The sequence below is a fragment of the Pelodiscus sinensis genome, chromosome 1 (assembly GCF_052426305.1).
Source record: "Pelodiscus sinensis isolate ZL-2025 chromosome 1, ASM5242630v1, whole genome shotgun sequence".
NCBI lineage: Eukaryota > Metazoa > Chordata > Testudines > Trionychidae > Pelodiscus > Pelodiscus sinensis.
In genome coordinates this window covers 124218837-124236738 of record NC_143052.1, presented here as the reverse complement: position 1 = coordinate 124236738, position 17902 = coordinate 124218837, and the positions used below count along the sequence as shown (strand labels likewise).

At 41.0% G+C, this 17902-nt stretch overlaps 1 protein-coding gene across 1 annotated transcript in view; it reads left to right on the top strand.

Annotated features, from left to right (window-relative positions):
• Positions 1 to 2172: 2172 nt before the first annotated feature.
• Positions 2173 to 17902, top strand: part of SHISAL1 (shisa like 1) — a 294094-nt gene continuing 278364 nt past the window's right edge. The window contains exon 1 of the mRNA XM_014575796.4: positions 2173 to 2312. The gene's annotated coding sequence lies outside the window, so the exon portion shown is untranslated. The remainder of the gene's footprint in view (positions 2313 to 17902) is intronic.

The following is a 17902-nucleotide window of genomic DNA, read 5'->3' as shown; positions in this document are numbered from 1 at the left end:
AGGCATGTAGTGTAGACGTACCCATACATACATCTGAAAGGTACTGAGACAAGCTGCAGTACTGCCTCTAAATGTGAAGAAAATAAACAATATCCCAAACCTTCCATTCTAAAATTAGACTGCTTCCTTAGCAAGACCTGTTTCATGGGGGGAGGGCAAGTTATAGGCACTGTCTGAGCAATACTATGGGCAATGTGGTGCCCCTATGTTAAAAGGGGATGAAAATGATGATGTAATTATACCTCAAGATTCATCCAAGATTTACTCTGGCTTAGAATCCCCATGGTTATGGTTGCACATGGAAGACAAATGGCAGTAACCAACTCTTCGTCCAGAGTCCTGAAGATCGTTGTGAATGGCGCCACCAAGAGAAGGTATTGACTAGGGAAACAAGCTATTGCCACATCTGCCGGCAAGGTTCCTAAGGATCAGATTAAAGTTGCCTTCCTCCCTTAGAATCTCTGAGGGAAGATGATGCAGCTCCATAACTAGGTATTTTTGCTCCTAGGGAAAAATACTAATTAAGCGCCCCCTCTCCTTAGGTGACCATGCATCGTGCTCTTTACTTTTGCAGCTTATTATTTTTACTCATTGTGTCTTTGCACTCCTGATTATGATGTGCCCAGGGTGAGCGCCCCACTTGCCCCACTGTTGTGGTGGCTCTGGGATGATGGTGGAAGCCCTGTGTGCCTTCTAAAGGAATGGTGTCTTCCTCTTACTTTGCAACATCTCTGGCTGGTAATTCACCTCTTGCGGATCATGGCTTTCTACAGGTGTAACACTTAAAAAGGCCAGAAGAGTCTATGATGATTAGCTGACCATTTTCATTCTATGGTGCCAGAGTTATGTATGTCAATAATTACTGCATCTAGTCCAAAACTTTTACCTGAGCTGTATCATATACTTGAACGAGACATACAGTCTTCATTTAAAGACTTCAAATTGATGGTGACTCCATCATGGCTTTAAGTAAAATTGTTCCAATGGTTAATTTTACTCATTGTTTTAAAAAAATTATTCATCATATTTCTAGTCTGAATTTGTCTAGCTTCAACTTCCTGCCACTAGATCTTATTCAGCTTTCTCTGCTATGTTAAAGAGTGCTCTGCTATCATAAATCTTCCCATTGAGGTACTTGGATCATGAAAAATGACTTTCATTTTCTTTAAATCAGCGTGAGAGGAGAACTGGATATGGGGCCCCACATCATTGCGCATCAACCTGTATGTGGACCAAACACTGGGGAGTTCCTGGGTTTTTGAAATATAGATAATGGCATCCCCATATTTCTCTGAAGTGTGCCATTAAGTGTGAATGTTGAGTATTTCAAGTATTTCATTTAAGCATGGTTAGAGTTTATGCATCACACACTCACTTGTTTGCAAAGCTCAACGGAAATTACTCTGTTTTCAGAATTCTCAGTTGGAGAAATCATAAAATGTTCCTGAACCAGTGAGCTTTGGCCCATGTCCTAGTTAAAAAACAAACAACTCTGTTGCCATCCACACTGGTTTATAAAATTGTATGTAGTATAGAATCTCCCTCCAGTAGCTGTGAAACGAACTACAGGTTGAGTGTGCACCAGAAGAGGGATCACTGTGCTTTCTGTGTTTCATGGGTATAATTGTCTTTTCCATCTATTCTGTTGTAAAATTGGCATTTCCACCCACACCTTCTCATCAGACAGAAAGTGTGAGAAGCAAACGGAGCATGGAAACTCCCATGCTTACACTCCTTTCCCCCGGATATCACTAGAAAGAATTCATGACTGAGCTCAGAGCTGTGTGAAGAAAAATGACAGGCTGAAATTCTGAATGTTAAAATCTTCAGAAAGCTCTCCTATTATTCCTGTGTGGTAAAGGGTCATTTGCTCAATATAAACCTTTCTCGGTAACCTAAGAAGAGAAACGGTCAGGGAGCTCTTGGTTAGAAAAAGCTGTGATCTGATGCACTGATGGCACATTACAAAAAGATATATAATATCAATTAAGCCTACATTGTTTTCAACACCCAAACTGCTTTGACTTGGAAAGGGTACTTTGGCTCAGAGACAGGTGGCTGTAGATAACAACATTTGATCTTGTCAGCAGGGAGGGGAAAACAGAGCCCTCTTTATTTCATTTGGAATGTGCTATAAAATTGGCATCCAGGGGAATCTGCTCTCAAGTGAAGAGATTCTCTCCCTCACTCAGAGCTGCAGTTGATCTGGATGTTCACTTAGCGTGGATTAAGTTGATCAATAGGCTGTCACTTTGAAATCCACTGTTGTTTCTCTTCAGCTCCATCTGTGGTGACAACTGACTTGCTAACAGGTAATGAATGTTATTGATACTGCTTTTACCCTATCTGAATGATGAAATATCATTTTGGAAAGGAATTCTTTTGAGGCTAAAGGCACAAACGTTCCTCACTTTTAAACAGTGGGCTGTGCTTTTTGCCTTTCAATGTGTTAGTAATGTAATGATCTAGCTAATGTTGAATGCCAGAAGAAATCCTATTGACAGAATTTTGGGATCTGCATTAAAACTAAATAGGACTCAAATGGTTATACTTCAGGAGTTATTAATTTGCACATTTTAAAAGGCTTTCATACATTTTAGAAACATGCCTGAAAACCCCTAGTGCTAAGTCAAAGCACCTAGATAGCTTTGTGGTGGTGGTTGTTTTTTTAAAAATCAATCCAGTAATGAATCTGGATTATACTGTCAGGAAACCATCTGCCCATTCCCACAGGATATTGTGTCTCTGAAAAAGCAACAACTGTCTCTGCCTTTGTTCTTTTACAGTAATAAAAAATAAACTAAATGTAATAAAACCATATGTATTTAAGTCACTATAGCTAATTTGTTTCCAGGATGTACTTTTTGGAAAGACACCAAAATTGAGAGAGGGTTTACAAAAGAAGACCAGAGATCAATGCATCATGAATTAATTGCAGAAGGGACTTAACTCTTGAAGTGCTACTATATTTTAACTTGCCAGGACATGCATGCTAAGCCAGACATATCTACATTCATCTTTTACAAAGGGCTAAATATTATATTGAGTGGGAATATTACTTCCTAGTCTCTATTAATGTGCAAAAAAGCAAAGAGGAAATGTTTATTAACACTTTCTCTTAAACCACAGGGAGCATTGAGTTTTAAGCTTTTGCAGTTTTTAATAGAGTACTTTTTTGCAAAAGGCAAAATTAAATTCTGCACAAACTATAGATTAATATGGCTATTGTAATAGGACAAGTCTGATATTGTTGGTCTGAAAAAAAGCCACACTTCTCCAATGCTGGGAGCTTGCTTATCCTGTGATACACGAACACTTCCAGATATTAATTACCGTCTAAAAGGATTCTTTACCTAATCTTTAAAAAGGATATTTTAAGGCAAGAGGATTAATTTTGATCCATATTTTCCGGTGAAAGAGGAGATCATTTTATTAAACCCTTTTGGGAATCCAGGATTATTTCTGTTTTTGTAATGCAAATGGTGAATGTTTCTCCCTCCCCTTCTGAACCTTCTCTTGATTGATAGCCAGGGACCCCTTCAAGTGCAAGTGGATTCTTCCAACTCTGATATAAGCTATTTTGTTCATGAAGTGATTACATGAAAAATCATTATGCTAACAGGCTACCTTTAGAAAAACAGTTTAATATACGGGATTCATACTTGCAAGTTCAGATGAGGCGCATTCTGATTTTTTGTACATGAGAACATCAGAATGGTCATACTGGGTCAGACCAAAGGTCCATGTAGCCCAGTATCCTCTCTGCTGACAGTGGCCAGTGCCATATGCCCCAGAGGGAGTGAACACAGAAGGTAATCATCATGTGATCCCTCCCCTGTCATCTATTTCCAGACAAACAGAGGCTAGGGACACCATTCCTACTCATCCTGGCTAATAGCCATTGATTAACCTAACCTCCATGAATTTATCTAGCTCTTTTTTCATCCCTCTTAAAGTCCGGGCCTTCACAACATCCTCTGGCAAAGAGTTCCATAGGTTGATTATGCTCTGAGTGAGGAAAAACTTCCTTTTGTTTGTTTTAAACCTGCTACCTATTAATTTCATTTGGTGACCCCTAGTTTGTATATTATGGGAGCAAGGAAATAAGTTTCCCTTAACCACTTTTTTTTTCACACCAGTCATGATTTTATAGACTTACATCAGTCATGATTTTATAGATCTACGTTTAGAAAAGAGGAGACTAAGATGAAAAGTCCAAGTCTTTTTAATCTCTCTTCATATGGGACCTATTCCAAAACCTTAATCATTTTTGTTGCCCTTTTTGGAACCTTTTCCAATGCTATGTCTTTTTTGAGATGAGCCAACCATATCTGTTGTATTCAAGATACGGGTGCACCATAGATTTATACAGAGGCAATAAGATATTCTCTGTCTTATTCTCTATCCCTTTTTAAATTATGTTCACTTTTTTTGGCTGCCACTGCACACTGAGTGGATATTTTTTCAGAGAACTATCCACAATGACTCCAAGATCTCTTTCATGAGTAGTTGTAGCTAAATTAGTCCCCATTATATTGTATGTATAGTTGGGATTATTTTTTCCAATGTGCATTACTTTATGTTTATCAACATTAAATTTTATTTTCCATTTTGTTGCCCAATCACCCTGTTTTGTGAGATCTTTTTAAAGCTCTTCACAGTCTGCTTTTGGTCTTACCTATCCTGAGCAGTTTGATATCATCTGCAAATTTTGGCACTGTAGGATACGTCTAGACTACAGGCTTTTGTCAACAGAGGCTTTGTCGACAGATACTGTTGACAAAGTTTCTGTCGACAAAGAGCGTCTAGACTACATCCAGTTCTGTTGCCAAAGCAAGCTGCTTTGTTGACATGAGAGTGTAGACACAAAGGACAGTGTAGATGCAATAATGCCTTCTGTAGACAGAACTCTGTTGACAAAAGGCGTTACTCCTCATAGAATAATGTTTACCACCGTCGACAAAACTGCTGAGTTCTGTCAACGTTATGTTGACATAACGTTGACAGAACTTGGTGGTAGCATAGTCACAGGTATAGTTTTGTTGACAAAAGTCCACTTTTGTCGACAAAACCCTGTAGTCTAGACACAGCCTCAGTGTTTACCCCTTTCTCCAGATCATTTATAAATAGGTTGAATAGGATTGGTCCCAGTATAGACCCTTGGAGGACACCACTAGTTACCTCTCTGCATTCTGAAAACTGACCATTTATTCCTACCCTTTGTTAACTGGTTTAAAATACAGGAATCAGTCAATGAAAGGCCTTCCCTCTTATCCCATAAGAATTTACTTAAGAGTCTTTGGTGAGGAACCTTGTCAAAGGCTTTCTGGAAATCTAAGTATATTGTATCCTCTGGATCCTCCTTGTCCATGTATGTAGACCTCCCTCAAAGAACTCTAGTATGGCAGGACTACACTTTACAGAAACCATGTTGACTTTCCACCAACAAATCATGTTTGTCTATGTGCCTGACAAATTTATTCTTATCTCCCTAACATCCTCAGCCATGAAGACGAGAGCAAAGAATTCATTAGCTTCTCTGCAATGATTTTATCGTGTTTGAGTGCTCCTTTAACAGATCAATCGTCCAAAGGCCCCACTAGTTGCTTAGAAGGCTTCCTGCTTCTGATGTACTTTTGAATTTTTGGCTACCTATTCTTCAAACTCCTTTTTGGCTTATCTTATTACATTTTTACACTTTATTTGACAAAGTTTATGCCCCTTTCTATTTTCCTCACTAGGATTTGACTTCCACTTTTTAAAAGATATCTCTTTATCTCTCACTGTACTATAGTCATATCTACATGGGCAATACAATTGTTACTTGTCCTCTTTGAGACTGTAAGGATCACAACTTGACATGGAAATGAAGGACTAACTTGTCCTCTTATAGTTCTTTCATCATTACCTATATTGTGGCAGTGCCTAGTGCTCTCAACCAGCAATGAGGTTTGTTTGTGATAGATGCTGTCCCTGCCCCCCAAAAGCTTACCATCTATTTTGGCAAGGTAGGCAAGTGGTGGAAGAAAGGAAGTACAGGTGGGGAGCAGGAGCATGGAAACAGTGTGACTTGCCAACGATCACACAGGGCATGTGTCGCAGTTTAGGATATTGAATCAGATTCAGCTCTTTCTGCTACCTTGAATCCAGAATTTCTGAATTACAGTTCAGATCTTTAACCACCAGACTAATCTTTCTCTTGCAAAGGCTCCAGATTCTATGCCTTGTAATCCAGTACTTTTCCCTTCTGCATATAATTTACTAAAGCAATTAAGAAAAACAAATAAGATATGTTTCTTATTCCAAATGGTCCAGGTGCAAAAGCAAATGAAAACTGCTTTCTCCCTGGCTTGCTTCTATGGCCAGTAAGTTCTTGCCAGTTCTTGGGGTGGCTTGCCCTCACTTCCTCTGGAAACGTCAGAAAGAGAAGGCCAGCCCTGTCGACCAATAAGGAAATTGTTGTTCATGGCACTGGAGCCAAATATGGCTCAGTATGGAACCAAATATGGCTCTTTTGTTATTCTCCAAATGCATGCAACTTCTTAAATTTAAATTGAAAAATTAATTCAAAATTTAAAAAATGCATAATTATTCATGAACCTGAATTTGACCTGTTATGATGTAACCTTCAAAGAAGGGTGCGAGAAGATGCAGCAGCAGAAGTCCCATTAAATAAAGTCTGGGAGTACAATGTTTCATTTATGCTATTATTAATTATCATGTCCATTATTAGTAATATTAAGCTGTGTATTTTCAGTTATGCAAATAGGCATTCTTATATGGTTGTTTGTTGACCACTTGTTCTGAATTTTGATACAATTTGGCTCTTTGATTTCAAAAGGTTGCTGATTCCTGATCTAAGAATTGTTCCCAGAAATTTTCTGTTTTAATTTGTTTTCCTTAGCAGCTTCATAACATCTAGCAACCAAGTATGCTTTATCAAATGTATCTTTTGTTTTGTAATAAAAATAACTTTTTTTAAGGTGGTGATTTGATTCTTGTGTCCTGGAAAGTACAGAAGGTGTGTCTGTCTGCATGCCTCAGACCAAGAGGTCAGCCACCAGAGACTGCAGCTTGTCTTTCTCTCTTCTTTTTTTCAAGCTCTCTGTCGCAAAAGAGCTTGGGGTATCCCTAGAGGAGAATTAAAGTGTTCGCCCCACAGTTTTAGGGATAAAATAACTTGATGGGGGGCAGCTCTGCTCCCCCCCACCCCAAAGTCAGTGAATCGGTGACTGGGGGAGTTTTTGTAACCAGAGCCTCTAAAGGCTCTGGTATATTTTTTTAAGGTCTCTTGCGAGCCCCCACCTTCTGCATTCGGAGTTTCAGAGTGGGGATCAGTCCTGACACGTGTATTGGGTAAGACTCTCTTGTGGTGGTTATTGGATGGTATAGCTTAAAAATAGACATAGAGTAGAGATGGCTGGGAAATAATTAAATATAAAATGTGGAGGAATTAACCAGAGATCTGACATTTTTCATGATATCTCTAATACAAAGGCTAGCAAGAATGCTTAGGCATAGAGAGGGGCCCTGCAGTCAAGCACCTTGAGATCTGTCCGCTGTCAGGACTGACACTATTTTTATTTATTTCCATGAACTAAGACAATGTGGAGTATCTTGAATTGTCTCTAACAATTACTGCAGTTGTAATGAAACACAAAGCTATAGGGTAGTATTTTAAAATTGTAAATATTTATATAGGTCACTGATTCAATGCTATGGTGACATTTTCAGATTCTGTCATTATCTGTGTATTTGGTATTCATTTATAACTGCCCTGAGGATACTGAATTTATCAGCTATGATATTAGTTGCTACTACCATTGTAACTTTAGCAAGAAGTCCATGAGCCATTTAAACAGAATCTTAACAATGTGAAGATCACCTGGCTATGTAATGTGCAGCATTCCACATTTTGGTGATAATTCTAAATCCCATGCTGCCTCTTATCTTACTTTCTGTCACTGACAACATGCCTATGCCTCTCTCCAGAACATGGGATTGCTCTTGGGCTTAAAATTGAGCCCTTGCTGTAGTGTTTTGCTGGATCAGAGCCTTAAGCTGAGTATTCCTTAATTCTTTCTAGCACTCTCTGTACTTGGGATGCTCTGCAGATACAAGCCCTAAGGGAAAAGTTGGATATTTCTTTAAATGTCAATTTTGTGTGTGTGTGTGTGTGTGTGTGTTTGACACCACTGGAGGCAGACTGTGTTGCATTCATATTGCGGCTAAGCACGGTTCCCACGCTACCGCCTACTAGCACGCAGCAACTCTGACCCATTGGAGACCTCCCAGAGGAAGAGTACATGGATGTAGCTGCCTCACAGGGACAAGAGATGCAGTAAATAGAGACCAGCTGCCAAAAATCCACTTTAGCACTTCAGCTCTTTGTCTCTGCCATAATTGAAGGGTCAGTTGGCAGAAAAGCATGCTGGGAAAAGTCAGACGGCTGAGGAGTTGTGATAATGGTAATCAGCAGCTGTAAAGAAAAGTGTTTCTAAAAGAAAGATTTTGTTTGTTTCTTTTATTGTGGGCAAGAAATCTAGATGTAAAACCCCCTCAAGTTTTCAAGGCCAGAGAACAGTGTTTGAAATGGCTCTTCTTTTGTTGTTGTTGTTGTTGTGTTTCCAGAGTGTATCAAACTGAGGGGAAGTCCTGACAACAGCTGCTTTCTGTGTTTATCTCCACTATGTCATAGAAGATATTTTAATTTTTCCTCTGTGAGATCCTCTGTAATTGCCCAACTGCTTGATAGTGTTTCTTTATAGAAAGTGTGTATCAGAGGGAGAGACAGATAATGGTGCAATAGGGTACATTCTGTCAGCTCCAATGGCAGTGGTCTATGCATCTGAATGTCACTTCTTCCTCCAGCTGGATCAACATAATATGAGTCAGGGTGGCTTTTACATTTGTGGCTCCCTTTATCTAAGTCTCCATGAGCGAAAAAGCAAGTGTATGCTGTTTGTTTGTGTACATATGTGTCCCTAGTAACACACACAATTCTATAGCCACATCTGCAGCAGCATGCTTTTCATTTAAAGGTGCAAAACACACAAAACAAGACCAAGGATAAAATTGACATGGCTTGCAACCAGGAATTTAGAGTTTTCCACCATCCAAACATATCTCTGATAAGTTTAATGCAGGCACAGATTTATACTGGTCAATGGCGGTTGACCCCCCCCCCCCCCCCCCCGCCAAAACAAACCAACAAACCCTGAGAAGTAACTAGTGAGCTGGACTGCATGAAGGAAAGGGTAACACATACCTGCCTTCCCTGGTAAGGTATTTCAGGGGTGGGTGGCTATAAGAGCTTGTCACCCTTGTACCTTAGTCACACCTTTGTCTAGTTAGTTCTAATGCAAACTCCTGTGTCTCACACTAACTGGCTGCCACTCAAAAAAAGTTCCTGGTGTGTGATAATATAGTAACAGGATTACATAAATGAATGCTGGGAGACTTCTAGCACGCATCACCAGGGTCCACACAAGCAAGTTAGCATGTGACATGCTATTGCACATTAAAACTTATACCCCTACTAACGCAGGCTAAGACACTGGATAAACAAACTCTAAGATTCACCTAGAATTTCTTTTGAAGATAGGATGTAAAAAGTATGATCTAGGATACCAGATTAAACCAAAACTGGAAGACATGTTGGGCTAGAACACAGTCTCTCGTCCTTATCATTTCATAGGCACTTAAAGTAGACTGTTATCCAACAAATACAAGGGTCAGACAATCCCTAAGAAGAGAGATAATAACCTTGAGCTTTGAAAAGCTTGGTATCCAGAAGGATGAGTCATTGTTATCCCTGAAGTTTAAGTGACTTTATTGGTAATGCAGTACTTTCTGGAAATGGAGTGGGAGATCTAAGAAATAGGAACTGCTGTACTTAGTTCAGTTAATATTAATTTACTGTTGTATATCACCTCTCCTCTTCTAAGACTGTATGTGCTTTAGGGTCCTTAATCACAAATACATTTTGCCACTGTCTGTGAAAGACAGCAACAAGTTCTGTATCATTACATGTGTATAATTCAGACCTCATTTTAAATATAGACATCTTGGGTTTGATGTTCTATCTGAATTAAAGAGTCTAAAATCATAACTGAAAAAGCACACGGAGACCGCTCCCTATGCCTTTCTAAGGCTGATCTGTCTTGTCCCAGCTTACATGGCTACAGTGGAACTCCCCTGAAATAGGAGGCATTGGAAGTTACCAGCACGAGCGGGGGATCGTGTGGGTGTGTAAAGCTGGCGGTGGGGCAAAGCTGCAGGTTATGGTGCCCCCTTCTCAGCCAGCAGGACCTCCCTCTCCCATCCTGTTTCCAGGTACATTGACTTTGCAATGCAAGGAGCGGGTGAGTGTGAGCAGGTGCCAGATGGTGGCTGGTTACTTGTTGTCTCTGATGCCCACCCTCAGTTGTTCACATACTCTCTCTTGCTGCCTTTTACTGCTAAACCCCTTCATGTCCCCCCAACCCTAATGCTTCTCCATATGCTCCCCTGCCACATGCATCGCTTCCCAGGGACCCCGGTGCACCCCATGTGTTGCCTCAGGAAGATGTGGCTCCAAGTATCAAGAGAGGTAAGGAGGGTGGAAAATACCAGCCACGAAGGGTCAGGTTGGTTGGTCAACCCTCTTGTCTGAGAGGGTGTGTGTGTGTGTGTGTGTGTGTGTGTGTGTGTGTGTGTGTGTGTGTGTTCACAGGGGGAGAGGAACTATAAAATCTTAAAGATAAGAACGTAAGATAAGAATCCAGCTATAAAGTATTTGTTTAACAGGGACTCAGTCAACTTGATGTTAATTTGAATGTTTGTACTGCACAATTCTGAATGATTGCTATTGATCTCACCTGAATATGAGTAATTTTACCAGGTGTCCCGTATTCAGCATAGGAAAAAATATGGTCACTCTATGAAATACTAATGGGGAGAGCTTTTAAGAATTCCAGCAAGGTAACTATTGCAACAAATGCTGAAAAACTTTTCACTATGGCTAGACCTGTGTAAATGCTCATGAAAAGCAAATCAAACCTATTCAAAAAAACATCACCACATCTTTGGATTTTTAGTGTACAACTCCTAACACATTGCTTTAAGCTACAATTTTCTTTAAAGCCAGACTTCAAGCACTTTATTTTGTTCTTTTAGTAAATGAGAAATTATTATTCCCCTAATCATTAAAATGGCAATTATTTTGGAGGGAAAGCCTGCAAACAACCTACTGTTAAAAAGAATGTGTGCAAGGCAATTAATGCTCATTTTAACTTTCACGTAAATCACTCTTAAAGCTGACATGACCTAGTTGTTTGCAAAGTGAGCATCCTATCTTCTTTTAAATTGAGAATCTCAAGAAAGCCTGATCTGAACTACAGCACACACTCATTAAAAATAAAGATGGTGACTTCTTGAGAACTTAAACTACACTAAAAGAAATAGTTGTACATTTTAAAAGTTTGTTTAGTATAATATTGAAGAGAAAAATAGTAGAATAGTTAAGACAGACCTTTGAGAAGACTGACCTGTGTTTACAAAAATGGAGTATTGGGCCTTTCAATACTCTCTCTGTTTTTAGAAATGCTCCAGATCTTGATATATTTAAGATTTACTGGGCAGGATTCTCATTAACTCTGTCCAGTTTCACTGTTGTGGCAGTAAAATGTGGACTTAAAAGTGAATGTAAATGCAACCAAAGGGCACCGTACAGGGCCAGAACAGCGCAAATGGACACCAGCATAAATGAGAATCAGGCCCACAGGGAGATTTTCAAAGGTACAAATGGCAGATGCCAAGTTCCTGTTGGAAAAGAATAGTGAATCTACTGTTTTCTTAAATCTTCATACAAGTGCACCTGGAACACAGAACAAATAGCAAGAGACAATAAATACTCCATATACAACAATTACACGAGGGGATAATTTGCAGATTGGTCATAATTTATAAAAATACAGTAAAGTTGTTAGTAAATATTCTAATAAGTTAGAGTAATACTACTCTGGAAAGATTTGCCGGGCCTCAGGGCAAGGTGGGGAGGCAGCTCCCAGAAGGGACAGGGCCTTTGGCAGAAGGTGTGTGGCTGGAGCAGTCAGTCCTCAGCGCTGGCCAGAGCATGCTGCGCCAGGCACTCGTAGTCAGCCCTCAGAGCCACCCAAAGCACTCTGAACAGCGCTCCAGCAGTGGCAGGACTCTGGCAGCTGCTGCTTTTGCAGTAGCAGTGGCCAGGAATCTGGGCCCTTTTGAATCACGGGGCCCTAGGGCAGCTGTCCCCTTTGTACCCTCTGTCAGCAGGCCTGTGTATACTTTAGAGCCACATTTTTAATGATACAATAAGTTGGACTGATGCATTCAAGCAACATTTACTGTGATCCATGCATGCGTGTCATCGGCGTGTTGTCTGATCTTTAGGCTTCTCAATGTCTCCAGAGTCCAACAAGTGCTGTGAAATACCTTTTCATAATGATGGCGTTTTAGCTTCCTTTCCTGCTAGTTCTGTTATGGGTTTGGCAAATACAGCCCTTCCGTTGTGGGGTCAGACAGACCCTTTTTGCTCTCGTACGATTCTGCTGCACTGCACAGTGTGACTGACAGAGGGGTGTGGTTAAGGTCACTCATGCGTGTTGTATGTGATCCCTGAGTGACGTAGAACCCCTGTGCGGCAGCATATCAAAGGCAGGACTGGGATAGCCTGGGCTGGAGAACAGATTGATGTTGGGGCTGGAGGATTTGCTATTTACATGGGGACACCTATTTCCATTTCCCAGAAGGGAGGCTGCCCGAAGACATAGTTTTGGTTGGAGTGATTTCTGTGAAGTTATGCCAGAGTTGCTTTGTGTCCTGGCATCTTCAACTTCTCACACCTATTCCTGAGGCTAATTGGACTGAAGATCTGGATTAGTCCCTTCATCTCTCACTACTCTTCAGGGTTAATTTGTACTGTTAGCTCAATTTCGCTACCCAGTTTATGTTTATCTGGATATGGCTGTGGCCTGTGCCATTCCTGAAATAGAAACAAGGGAGTTCAGACATGCAGGCCCTAAGATGGGCCATCAGCAAGCAGCTGCTAAAAGAGCTCTTGGTGTGGTGATAACCAAGCTATATCTTTTTATTACCGCAAGGAGGATCAAATCTTCATCTACCTGTAAATGCATTGTCAGCACGCTCCCTTCCCAAAGGATGGAATAACCATAGAATTGTAGCTTTGCATCCCTCAAAATACAGAAATAACTGGGTGAGCGCCCATGTGGTGATAGCTGTATGAATACCCAATTTGAAATTGCCTTGTATTCCAATTCTGGGTTCTTTGCCTCTTGGATGTGCTCCATAGGTCTGAGACTTTCTGGGAATTTCTCCAATTTTCATAGTGCTTGCTGTTAAACCATATCTGAATTAAAAGGCCACTGCCTACATGTACCTTCTATCAAAATTGCACTAAAGAGTAGCACACATCCACTGGCCTGATCCAGTGCTCTATGAAGACTGCTGGGATTCCTTTTACTAATGCTGTTGTAACCATGAGGCACTGAAACTGTCCAATCTCTAGGTGCTTATAGGTTACCAGTTCTGCCTACTTGGGTTTTTCCCCCCTTTTATATGTTCATACCCTCTGTTCCTTGTTTCCTGCCCCCTTCCTTTTTTCCCCCTTCAGCCCCCTTCTCCCCTATGTATTTTGGGTCTGGCACATCCTAATCTCAAAACTCCGGTCATCTGAAGAAGTGGGTTGTGCCCACGAAAGCTAATGATACCATCATGTTAGTCTTTAAAGTACTACCAGACTATTTGTTGGGTTTTTGGTTTTTTTACATTTATCCTGTACAAACTAACTCGGCTACCCGCTGAAGTTCAGTATGTATTATTTATACTTATCTTTATTACAATCTCATTTTTTTCTTAAATAGAGGTGATTTCTAATCCACAAATTATACATATACCAAATCGAAGCACTCATACTGCTTTTCAAAATTATTTAATTTTGGGAATGAATCTGTGTAATCCCTTTACAGTTAAAAGTTCTAATTTGAGCTATTTATGCAAAGTTCTGTGTCCCAGTTCTTCAAACACTGAAGTGTGAATAGCAATGGGACTATTGAGAATCATTTCATATTCTTCTATAAACTAATTGTACTTAAATATTAGCAATACATTTAGACCACAATTTATTTATCTTTTTTAATGGAAACTCTGTTTTATAATGACAGTGGCTCAATAAGTAATGCTGGGACACTGTCATTTATCCTACTCACTTAAAGATTGGACACTTTTTTTCACATGGATAATAACATCCACAGTCACAAAATTAAGGGTTAAAAACATTCGTACAACTCATGTTTGCCCCGAAGCATGAACATGCTTCATCTAAAGAGCTAAGGAAGTAACTTTTCCCATTGGATGGCCATTACAAAATCTCACTTAACAATTCCTTGATACTTCACAGGAGAAGTTCTGATATTGATCACTTTTATTGATAGGATACTGGGCTACATAGATCACTGATGTGATCTGCTACAGCAATCCCTTTGTTCCATGCTTCATATTCTGGGTTTGTGTGGATTCACTATAAAATTAACATTTGAAATCTTACACAGCTGTATTCATTAGACCAGTTTTGATGTTCTTTGGTTATATACCTAAGATATCATGGCTATGTCTACATTGCGCTCTCTTGCGCAATAACATATGGGGGGGGTTTGTGCAAGAAGGAGCAGTGTAGACTGCTCCTTGAGCAAAAGCCCCTTGCGCAAAAATGGCAGCTCAGTAAGTATGCCAATGAGGCACAGTGATATTCATTGCCGTGCCTTATTTCCATATGTTATTGTGCAAGACAGCACAATGCAGACATAGCCTAAGAGTACAAGGAAATGGAGTATAGTCAACTGGTTGTAAAAATTTCCCTTTCACCTCCTCTCACTACTCTATAGCAATTGTGAGTCTGAAAACCTTAGGTGAAATTAAAAATGTGCTTCTGTTTTCTGGATCTCTGTAAACCACCTCAGACCTACAAGAAGAAATATTCTTTTGGAATGTCCTTTGTTGTTTAAAGAAATATTTTGCTGATGAAAAGAATACGACTTTAACAAATACCCTTCGCTGTAGCTATAGAGCTTATCTTGATGCATACTGCTGTCTTGGTAACTTTTGCATATAGCTAAGAGAGGCGATGGGTAGGATTGATGTTCTTCTGAAAGTACACTTAGGGGGAAAAAAAAAAAACCCAGAGGGATCTTTATGGTAAGCAGAACACTTTGTGCAAATGGATTGATGAATCTTCCATTAGTATTTCTTACCATCACCAATTTTCAATAATAAAGGTCAGTGTGGCTAATACTTTTGGGAAGCAGTTAATAAATGAATTCCTTATGAGATTTTGGGATATTGACTCTCTTGATATTCATGTGTTTCACGTCAGTTTCATAAAGAAGCTGAACTGTTTCAGATAAAATAATACCTGAGCCAATAGTTAATTTAAAACTGGAACTGAAACCCAAAATCTTGAGGTTTGAAAAAATGTTGGTAACTTCGCATTTTCAGTTTGGTATTTTTCTGTTTCATGCACTGTTCCTGGCTCTAACTAGGGCAAAATGACGATGAAAAAGGGATAGATCAGATCCCATATAAACTTAAGACCACTTTGCTATATGTGAACCCCCTAGACAATTGGTATTCCTTTCAAACAATGCAGATCACAAAGCCCAGAATGAAACACGCAACTGCTAGGTATAAGCATAATGCTCTGATAAGGGATCCAAAAGAGCTTATCTGATTGTTAGGTTACATTGGAAGACCTTCCTTTTTGAAGGGCATGTCTACACTAAGGGTACGTCTACATTGCACACTTATTTTGAAATAAGCCATTCCAGAACAAATACTCAAAAATAGCTTATTTTGAAATAGTGCATCTAACTACAGGGAAGCCTCAAAATTAGTCCATGGCAGGTTTCCCTAATGTGGACATGCTACCTTGATTTAGAGCCCCAGGAGGCACTGGGGAGTAATTTCGTTTGAATGGCCCTGGGGAGGAGCTATTTTGAAATAGCTATAGCCACTCCCCGAGTTGTGAATGGTCGAGTTACAACTGTTTGCACTTACAACCAAAGCTCCCATGAAGCAGTCGTAAAAGCGGTCCCCGAGTTATGAACGTGACCTGCGCTTATGAACAGTGTGGTCGTATGTAACTCAATGGGGTCCGAGTTACGAACAGATTGAGTTATGGTCAAGTGTTTGGTCCATAACTCCAAGAGAGGCTGTACTTCAAAATAGCTGTAGTGTGGACGTTCCACGGCTGCTATTTCAGAATAGTTGTTATTCCGAAATCGGAATAACAGAAGTTGGAATAAGCCATCTGTTATTTCATATTTATTTCAAAATAGCGGAATTGCTGTGTAGATGCCTGCATTATTTCAAAATAACTGTGCTGTGTAGACACACTACGAAGTTATTTTAAAATAACTTATTTCAAAATAATTACTCCCCAAATAACTATTTTGAAATAGCATGGCCGCACTACAAAGCAGCATTGAAATAACGCATCCACACTGTTTGGAGCCTGCATCAGATTTAATGCCCCTGGAAGCACTCCGAAGAGGGCACCAGGATAGCAGACACTTCCTCTAGCTCCTTGCTGAGACACATGCCTCTGTACAGCTTCATCTCACACGCCACTCCTATACTGCCTACCTTCTTGCAAGACACCAAACTCACGCCATGTGCTCTGGTTGCCCTTGTGGATTCCCAAGCACTTACAACATGGAGTCAGAGCTGCTGCAAAGCAGTGCCAGGTTCCCTGGCCTCTTGCTGTACCTCATGGCACAGTTCATGCAGACTGTCCACATGCTGCTTCAGGACAATGATGACCAGCCCTGACCAGGGAACCTCTTCACCCAGGCCCTGACACTCCTCCTGCAGCAAATGATCCTTAATCTCCTGCACACTGTGGAACGCTGCTTCTGGCAGAGGGAAACCAGTTCCAAGTGGTGGGAACGCATTGTCCTGCAAAGATGGGATGACCAGCCTTGTCTCCAGAGCTTCCATATGCAGAAGGCCACCTCACTAGAGCTCTGCAAGTGGCTCATCCCTGCCCTCAGGACACCCGCATGAGACCCACCATCCCACTGCAGAAGTGCATTGCCGTCGCCCTTTGGATGCTTGCCATGCCGGATGACTACTGCTCCATGGGGAACCAGTTCAGCGTGGGGAAATCCATGGTTGGGGCCGTGTTCCTGCAGATAGTCAAGGCCATCACCACCATATCACTGCAGAACGTCATCACTGGGGAACATCGACCCCACTGCAGATGGCTTTGCTGCCATGGGCTTCTCCAACAGCCAGAGGGCCATAGATGGCATCCACATCCCCGTGATGGCCCCCACCACAGTGCCTTGTCCTATATAAATAGGAAGGGGTACTTCTTGATGGTGCTGCAGGCCCTGGTAGACTACAAGAGATGCTTCATGGACATTAACGTAGGCTGGTCAGGGAAGGCGCACGACGCCTGCATATTCCAGAACTCAAGCCTATTCCAGAACATGCATGCCAGTACTTATTTGGGTAGTCAAGCGCTGCTTGTGGTTGGTGCCAGCTCCCGGCACTCCTCATCGATCCTCTGGATGAGAGACTGTAGGCAGATCTGGTCCCAAAGCAGGTCTTCCCTGGTGCACTTTCTGTGGCAGATCCTACAAAGTCGGGAATATGGTATTGGAGGTGGCGGACATGCCACGCTTGCAGCTAGTCCAGCTGTGAAGAAAAGTTGAAAGGGCAGTCATCCCAGGAGACACTGTGTATGAAGCCTGTCCTAATCTCAGCCTACACCGAAGGTCTTGGTTCAGACAATGGCGATGTGCTTTGAGCAAGGCCATCTGTTGCCTCACTACCCCCACAGGCTGGAGACAAGCAGGTATTGGAA